Genomic DNA, 10,398 nt, shown 5'->3' on the forward strand with positions numbered 1-10,398 from the left:
ACCATTGTGAATTTGTGCCTGTACATTCTATAGAACAGTTATTTGTTTAATGCAAGTAATTTTGTTTATTCCGTGTTTCTGATGCATAGAACATTTAATCAAACTTGACTACTGTATTTGCATTGTAACAGGACTAAATGTTTTAGTGGTTGTTTCTTTGTTTTAGTTTATTTGGTATTTATGAAAGGTTATATTTTTACACATGTTAAATGTCAAGGGCAGCAAGTCAGCATTAGAAGAAAGTCCTGAGTTTACCATGTGACTTGGTGTAGCAGGCTTCTTTAAATGCTTTGAAATAAAAAGCAGTCTGATGAAAAGCCCTTATCACTGGCGATATTCTGAGGGAGTATGCTCATGAGTGCTGCTGTTTGTTCATAAATTACATTTAATTCAGGTATATTTTAAAAACAATGATTGCCACAATCGTTATGAAATGTCAATATGATATTTAATTATTGTAAATGGTGATATAACCCAACAGAAATGAACCTAGTAACTAATCTCAGTAACCAGGAGGGGGCTCTTTAGCACAATGCTAGATACACAATATTGGCAAATGTATTTACTCACCCATCGAAATCATTAAATTCGGGTGTTCCAATCACTTCCACGGTTACAGGTGTATAAAACCGCTTTCTCTTCGTTGTATCGTGACAGGATGCCACCTGTGCAATAAGTCCAGTCAAGAAATTTCCTCGCTACTGAATATTCCACAGTCTACGGTTAGTGGTATTACAACACAACAACGAAGTGTTAGGCCACGTAAAATCACAGAGCGGGTCAGAGATGCTGAGACGCATAGTCAAGTCAAGTTTATTTCTATAGCGCTTTTCACAACAGACATTGTTTAAAAGCAGCTTTACAGAAATCAACAGTCAAGGTGAATGGTGTGCATTTATACCTGATGAGCAGCCGTGGCAACTGTGGCAAGGAAAAACTCCCTGAGATGTTATGAGGAAGAAACCTTGAGAGGAACCAGACTCAAATGGGGAACCCATCCTCATTTGGGTGACATCAAGAGTGTGATCATAAATCTTTCAACAATACAGAACACTGGAGAGTGAGAACAGAACTAACATGAGGACTGGAGTGTGTGATTATAGATAATGTTCTTTCTACAGTCTTATAAAGTCTTTATGGTTATAAAACTAGGAGCTACTGAGCAACTCATAAAATAGCTCAACATTTGTGATCATCACAGATCCCACACCAGCTTCTCCATGCCAGAGCCTTTAAACACTCCAGGAGGTCCAATGTCTAAACTCCACACATGTAGTGGGATCCAATTGGCACTGGTACGTCTCTAGATGGTTCGGGATGTTTGCGAGTTCGGCATCTACTTCTTTAAAGGTCCATAATCTTCATGAGGTGGGACGTGACTGGAGCTGGACAAACCTCAGGATGCCTCAGGATGGGGAGAGAAACAGAAGCAGTGGAGAGAAATTAGCATAGCTGCGGTTTATGATATTAACAGCACAAGTTGACAATGTGCATGTGATCAGATGTTCTGGGGCACAAGGTTATGATGTGAGACGTATGTTATGTGTAGGCTTTGCTAAAAAGATTTGTTTTTAATCTGCACTTAAACTGGGAGAGTCCCGAACACTGTCAGGAAGACTATTCCAAAGTTTAGGAGCTAAATGTGAGAATGATCTACCGCCTTTAGTGGACTTTGCTATTCTTGCATAGTGCAAAGAGGTCGCCAACCTTCTGCAGAGTCAATAGCTCCAGACCTCTAAACTTCATGTAGCCTTCAGATTAGCTCAAGAACAGTCCTCGAAAAGTTTCCAGGAATAGGTTTTGATGGTGGAGCAGCTGCATCCAAGCTTTATATCACCAAGTGCAATGCAAAGCATCGGATGCAGTTGTGTAATGCACATTGCCACTAGACTCTAGAGCAGTGGAGATGTGTTCTCTGGAGTGCCAAATCATGCTTCAATGTCTGGCAATCCGATGGACGAGCCTGGGTTTGGCTGTTGCCAGGAGAATGTTACTTGTCTGACTGCAAGTGTAACGTTTGGTGGAGGGGGGATTATGATGTGGGATTGTTTTTCAGGTATTGGGCTCGGCCCCTTAGTTCCAGTTAAAAAGAAACTCATAATGCTTCAGCACACCAAGACATTTTGAACAATTTCATGCTCCCAGCTTTGTGGGAATAGTTTGGGGACGGTCCGTTCCTGTTCCTGCACCAGTGCACAAAGCAAGGTATATAATGACATAGATAAGTGAGTTTGGTGTGGACCTGACCTCAACCTGATAGAACACCTTTGGGATGAATCCAACAACAGTGTCTGACCTCACAAATGCGCTTCTGGGAGAATGGTTAAAAATTCCCTTTAACACACTCCCAAAGCTTGTGGAGAGCCTTCCCAGAAAAGGGCCAACATCATATTAAACCCTATAGATTAAGAATCAGATGTTACTCAAGTTAATTTAAATGTAAAGGCAGACGAGCGAATACTTTTAACAATATATTGTATTTCACAACAAATCATGTTTCAGTTTTTCTCACAAATTATGCATACAACATATAAGTAGGAATTTATATTTCAGTAAATACCCAATAACCTTAGGTCCTTTTGCTTTTTAGAAACCGAATGCTTCAGGAACTTTTGCCCAGGATTAAGCTGTTTACACAATGTGTATGCGGATGATGGGGAGGTACATTGGCACAAACCTGGGTACAAGCTTTGGGCCACAGAGATGCATTTACTATGTAGAATGAGAAACCTGTTTACTAGAATAAGAACATTATTTCATCTTACTGGGATTCCTTGTCCCAATAGGTAACATAGGTTATGCTTGCTGAAAACTACCACTCCTCTGCCTGTAATGTTGTCTGGTTATATTCTTTAAAAATCATATAAGAAACCTTGAAGACCACAAATCCCAGTTTGAATCATGAACTTAAGCTCAAATTTGTCCAAGTTTTTCTTTTTTTTTTGTTTTGTTTTGCATTTATCTAGAAGAGCTGCTAAAAAAAAAGCATCAACATCAAAGAAAACATGTCTCCAGAAACTGGTCCAACTCACCTTAATGCAGCCATAGTAGATGTTAACCATACTGAGGATTTTAACCCTGTGAAGGAAGGGTATATTCTTTTTTGCTAATCATATCAACCGATACTTTGGTTTGAAAGTGACAGAGAGTTCTGGAATCAAAAATTAGCAAGGCAAGAGCTCAGACATGTACCCATTGACAATATGGACCATTAAATAAGTTGGGCAGCATTAAATGACACTTGCCCTTTGTCCAAAATTTCTTCTCCATATAAACAACCCTACCACACTCTTTGGAAAAAACTATGTGTATATGGCCAATTTTATCAATCACTATAAAAAAATAAATAAATATATATATATATATATATATATATATATATATATATATATATATATATATATATATATATATATATACACATACATATGTATGTATATATATATATATGTGTGTGTGTGTGTGTGTATATATATATATATATATATATATATATATATATATATATATATATATATATATATATATATATATATATATATATATAGCATAGATCCTTTTTTCCAGAGCATTTTAAACCCCTTTGGCATTCAAAAACTTGATGAACGACATGGGAAGGGCTTCTAATAGTCGTAGAACGATATAACCCTGCCTGGGATAGTGTGGTAAGTCATGCGCCAGATAATTTCTCCCATATCTTGAATGTATAATTGGCAGTTTTTGGAAAGTTTTATTAATTTGATTGTGTTCCGAATAGTGGTAATTTATCATGCGATTGGTATCTATGCTGACAGTATCTTCACTTTGCACCTGCCTTTGTTTTGCAGTTATTATAGTGTCCTATATTTTGCAATGAAAATGCAGATAGATTTGTGACAGGAAAACTGCTGTATAGGCAGTATGAAGACAGCTGGCAGAGGACAGGACACGAGTTCTACTGGTATCTCAAGGACAGATTCATTTATCAGCTCCTGTGTAGAACAGTTGAATGCTCACCTAATTCTCAACCCAGCAGGCAAGAGTTGTATGACATGTACAAATGTTTAAACACTTCCCTGAGCTTTTCATTATTTAAAACAAGAGTTTCTGCAGTAGTTCTTTTACTGATTCCATCCTTATTAGAGGTTGGTTATTGGAATTTGACCTTCTTTAGGAAAAATCAGCATTACATACTGTATGCTGAAGCATAAATGGTTATTTTGAATGGATAAGAAATTTCAAGCTGCTGTTCAAGAATCTCTAGCCTTGATTGGCTATGTGGATCCAATCAAAGATTGGGGGATATGAGTGCTGGATATGAGTGGGACCAGATACAGACAGTTAAAAAACAAAAAACAAACAAAAAAAAAAACAATGGGAACTGTAATGCATTTTTTTTCTTGGTGTGTGTAAATTGATGTAAATTTTACATTGTTTACTTTCATATTAGTAAAAAAGTCCTTAGAAAATGTATTGGGTGGAAGCAGACTGTGATCTTGCGATTGATTCTTCTTCATTTCACTGCAGATACATAAACAGCTGAAGGCTTGGCCAGGAAAGTGGATACTACTGCACATCAGGCTAAACTGTAGTTACGTTTTTTTTTGTGTTTTTTTAATGTGGCACAAATATAATTGAGGATATATTCTTAAATCATCCATTAATTTGCAAACCAGTAAGTACATTCTCAAAACAATTTGTACAAATAGTACAACACATTGGATTTCTTGCAAAAGCCTGTACTTTTCTCAAAATCCTTAATTCATCTCTCAAAAGTAAGTATTTGTGTCAGTTAACAAATCATTACCATCAGAATGACAAGTCCTTTTGTCATTGTTCTCAAACAAAAGAGTCCAAATGTTTAGTCAGTCAGTATGATGTATGATTTTCAGCTTTTCTTGATAGAAACTATGGTTTGGATTACAATTATTGAAAATGCACAAGGCTAAATTTCCTCTCTTTGGCATCTATACATTTCAACAGCACAAATTGATTAATTTGATTGGACAGGAGTCACAATTTTACTGTACATTTTGTACTTTTTTTGCTCTGTCACCAATTGAAGGTTCACAAGACTCACCTTTGACCTATTTTAGAGTCAACTAGTTGATTATTGGTTGAGCTTATGCCATTCACTCTCCTTCATTAGTGAAATTCAAAATTCATCTGCATAATTCATTAATTCAAGACACATTTACAAGTAAAAAGTTCAATAGAAATTCAAGGTTGACAGATGATGACAGCTGGTTAAACTACAAACCCGATTCCAAAAAAGTTGGGACACTGTACAAATTGTGAATAAAAAAGAAATGCAATAATTTAGAAAAATCTCATAAACTTATATTTTATTCACAATAGAATATAGATGAAATATCAAATGTTGAAAGTGAGACATTTTAAAATGTCATGCCAAATATTGGCTCATTTTGGATTTGAGGAGCGCTACACTTTCCAAAAAAGTTGGGACAGGTAGCAATAAGAGGCTGGAAAAGTTAAATGTACATATAAGGAACAGCTGGAGGACCAATTTGCAACTTATTAGGTCAATTGGCAATTTGACTGGTATAAAAAGAGCCAATCATCAGAGTGGCAGTGTCTCTCAGAAGTCAAGATGAGCAGAGGATCAACAATTCCCCCAATGCTGTGGTGAAAAATAGTGGAGAGAGTTTCTCAAAGAAAAATTGCAAAGAGATTAAAGTTATCATCATCTACAGTGCATAATATCATCCAAAGATTTAGAGTATCTGGAACAATCTCTGTGTGTAAGGGTCAAGGCCGGAAAAGCCATACTGGATGCACGTGATCTTCGGGCCCTTAGACGGCACTGCATCACATACAGGAATGCTACTGTAATGGAAATCACAACATGGGCTCAGGAATACTTCCAGAAAACATTGTCGGTGAACACAATCCACCGTGCCATTCTCCGTTGCCGGCTAAAACTCTATAGGTCAAAAAGAAGCCAGATCTAATAATGATCCAGACGTGCAGGCGTTTTCTCTGGGCCAAGGCTCATTTAAAATGGACTGTGGCAAAGTGGAAAACTGTTCTGTGGTCAGACAAATCAAAATCTGAAGTTCTTTTTAGAAAAATGTGACGCCATGTCATCCGGACTAAAGAGGATAAGGACAACCCATGTTGTTATCAGCGCTCAGTTCAGAAGTCTGCATCTCTGATGGTATGGGGTTGCATGAGTGTGTGTGGCATGGGCAGCTTACACATCTGAAGAGGCACCATCTATGCTGAAAGGTATATCCAAGTTCTAGAACAACGTATGCTCCAATCCAGACGTCCTCTTTTTCAGGGAAGACCTTGCATTTTCCAACATGACAATGCCAGACCAGATATTTAATCATTTACAATATCAATTACAACATCATGGCTGCATAGAAGAAGGATCCGGGTACTGAAATGGCCAGCCTGCAGTCCAGATCTTTCACCCATAGAAAACATTTGGAGCATCATAAAGAGGAAGATGCGACAAAGAAGACCTAAGACATTTGAGCAACTAGAAGCCTGTATTAGACAAGAATGGGACAACATTCCTATTCCTAAACTTGAGCAACTTGTCTCCTCAGTCCCCAGACGTTTGCAGACTGTTAGAAAAAAAAAGAAGAGGGGATGCCACACAGTGGTAAACATGGCCTTGTCCCAATTTTTTTGAGATGTGTTGATGCCATGAAATTTAAAATCAACTTATTTTTCCCTTAAATTTATACATTTTCTCAGTTTAAACATTTGATTTGTCATCTATGTTGTATTCTGAATAAGAATTTTTTGGAATCGGGTTTGTATTTTGCATTCAATGACTTATGCAATGAGCTGATGTTGAGGTGTTTTGGGGTTAAAACTTTTTTAGGTGAAACCAGTATAATATATTTTGATCAACATGATATACATAGCTGATAATGTAGGAAAGCGCAGACACTTGTAAACATAGATTAAATTAATGTACAAAAGCATTTGCAATTTGATCAAAGCAACAAGAAATGTTCTTATGTTGAGCACAAATGAGTCCCTGATGTGGAGGTTGAACAAGTAGTTTCGAGAATTTCATTTCTGATCTGAGTAATGCTTTAAAGCATCTGAGAAAAACTGTAACTGTGCAATAATTGTATGGAAGTCTTGTGTGTGCCTGATTATTGCATCAATAGCCATTCTCGCATTCACCTACATGTTGACTTTGGCACATTACAGATGTTTTCTGACTATGTGCTGGTTGGCACTGTGAAAATGGGTCGGACTTACTTATACTTACAACACAGAAACATAGGAGATGATGCGGAAGTAAAAAAAAAAAAAAACATTTGAAAGGGGAATTTAATAAATGTAATACTTCACTTGAAAACACAGGGAGAAAATAGGTGACCAACTACTTTTTAAAACGGTCCAGAGATGAGCGCCATCCTAAGGTGAACTCTGAGATTATGTACTATACTGGCACATTGTCAAATACCAGTATTTACCATTTCCAAACCTTTTAGCTTTAGAAACTATAATCACTGCCAAGGATGCCTCAGCTATTATTCAGGAGGATCTGGGTACCAGCTGTGGAAGGCAGTATGAGCTGCATCTGCTGCTACAGAATACTTCCAGGGGTTTTCTCTGTATAACGACATACATCAGGTCAGTTTGGTCAAATAGAAAGTGGAAGACACATTGGATTGTTTTCTATTCAGTATATGTATTTTGTACTCTTTTATCTTCTCTCAGTAGTGTTTTTACGTCTGGTCTAGAAAGAAGGTATTATTCTGAACAACCCCCTGTGCTCTTGCTGTCCATGGAAACCAGCTTCTCTGGCCCAATCAGCCCTTTTAGTGTGTGGTGTCTCTAGAAAATAGTTGTTATGATAATGCCAGAAGGTTGCTTGCCACGTCTTAAAGCCAAAATCAGCAACCTCATCAGCAATGCCACAGACACCTGCAAATATAAATTTAGCAAAATGGCTGCCTTGATTCAAATGAAGTAATAAAATTGGAAATGAAGTGCCCTTATTGGAAGATAATCAATGACAGGATGTATGATTTGAGGATGGGATTATTTTCCTGTATTAAAAAAAATAATAAAAATTATACCACATAACAAATTGCCTATGATTATGATTGTTATTTATAGTAATACAGAATTACTATATAAATATATAGTTCAGAGTAAGTTCTTGTTATTAGTACAATATAAGATATAAGCTCCACCTACTGCTTTTTCTGAGACAAAAATTAGTTTGTCATGTTATTGAGAAACTAAAACGTGCAAAGTCCTTTTTCCTGAATACTCTCCTATGGTAGAAAATGTACTGAACATCACATAAGATGACTTCCATTAATAATTCATGAATATCTGCTTATAAAAAGAGTGTCAGTATATTAATGATTAAACCAGTTTTCATTCATTAATTTATTATAAGATTGAGATTATTTGGAGGACCCACCATAGTCTTTATGAAATAGCTGTTGCTCGAGACAACATATTAGAGCGAGTGCATTTACAAACATTATAAATTACAGGCCAAACTACTTTACATTGAAAGGTATTCAGTTAGTGTCAGAGAGATAAATATCACATATTGTGAAGGTGTCCCACTCCAGTCCTGAGTTTTCCAGAGAGTGGTGCATTCTTCATCTAGAACACTGCAAAACAGTTTATTGCTGAGTATCTACGAGTTGTTTCAGAGCTTCAAGCCTGTTTTTTTTCACTGAGAAGGCCTGGCAGCCACAGGAGTGCTGGACATGACTTAACAAATGACATGGGCTTGAAGAACCACAACTTTTGTTATGCTTGCATCTGTGCAATATTACAATTGTAATGCTTTTTCAACTGAGCAATTATCTGACATCTATAGTTAAATTCTCACTGACGTTCTATCAAAACATAATGTACCTTAAGTTGATGGGAAATGTGCACAATTTTATATCATACAGATTTACTATCCTTTGAAAATAACTCAACATACATCCATTATTGTCAAAATATCTGGCACCAAAAGTGAATACACCCTAAATGAACATCTCAAAACTGTGTTCAAAGTGTGAATACTTTGTGTGAGCACCACTGTTATCTAGTACTGCCCTTGTTGCTGGGATCCTCTTCCATTTCTGCATAATGACATCAGGGAGCTGCTGAATGTTAGACACATGGTGCTTCTCCACCTTCCACTTGAGGATGCCCCACAGGTGCTCAATAGGGTTCAGGTCTGCAGACATACTTGGTCATCTTGGTGGTGTGTTTGGGGTCGTTGGCAAACTGCCGTTCGGCCCAGTTAATGAAGGGAGGGAGTCATGTTATGCTTTAGAATGTCACAGTATATGTTGGAATCCATGTTTCCCTCAATGAACCACAGCTTCCCAGTACCACCAGCACTCCACCATGCTTGACTGTATGCAAGACACAATTTTCTTGGTATTGCTCATCAGGGCGTCTCCACACATGCTGGACACCATCTGAGACAAACAGAGTTCTTTGCCATTAGGTGCCATGTTGAACATCCAGTGGTCAATATAATAGAATTGTACTCAAAGCACCAGATTTTCACTGCTCTAATACAAAATGCACAAATTTGTATGGTTCTGTCAAGTAGACAAAAACATGACCATGATAACTGGGACATGTGTCTTTGCATGGTTACATGACTTACAGCTGTTATCACTTACGGTGTACTCACATTTGTTGCCAGCTATTTTAGAATAATAAATGGCTGTATATTTTGGGCTGTATGTTGAGTTATTTTCAGAGGACTGTAAATCTATGCAGCTATACAAGCTGCACATTGACTACTCTAAAATATATCCAAGTTTCAGTACTGTCCCTTGAGAAGCTATACTAATATCAGGTGTACTCACATTTGTGCGATACTGTGTGTGTGTGTGTGTGTGTGTGTGTGTGTGTGTGTGTGTGTGTGTGTGTGTGTGTGTGTGTGTGTGTAAAACTGCTTAGGGCACATAATAGTGTCTCTGAATTAATGTTTTTTAATGAACAATTAATAATGCTAATTGATTTCTGCTATGTGATGACTTTATTTGTGTATTTTTATTTTATTTCCATTTTGTATTATAATGACTGTGTTAATAGTAAAATAGGTATTTGTTTTGAACAGTTAGAAGAGTTGTTTTAGATATATAAGCAAAAAGTATAACGGGATTACCTGAATAATGGTCTATTCTTTCTTTTACATATTTTTGTTGTATGAAGAATTTTTAATAAAGATAATAAAATAATGTTTGACTGTTTTTTCTATATATCTAATAGCTTTCTGTTTTGTGTGTCATTAAATTAAATATGTTAGAACTTTCTATGTTTTGCCAAAGGAGTGTGTTTCTTTTATTGATGCTGATATTTGAATAAATATTGTGTCAATTTTTGCCCAGAATTGTACATTTCGTGTGTGTGTGTATGTGTGTGTGTGTGTGTGTTTGTGTGTTTGTG

The sequence above is a fragment of the Silurus aristotelis genome, assembly GCF_946808225.1.
Source record: "Silurus aristotelis genome assembly, chromosome: 19".
Classification (NCBI taxonomy): Eukaryota; Metazoa; Chordata; class Actinopteri; order Siluriformes; family Siluridae; genus Silurus; species Silurus aristotelis.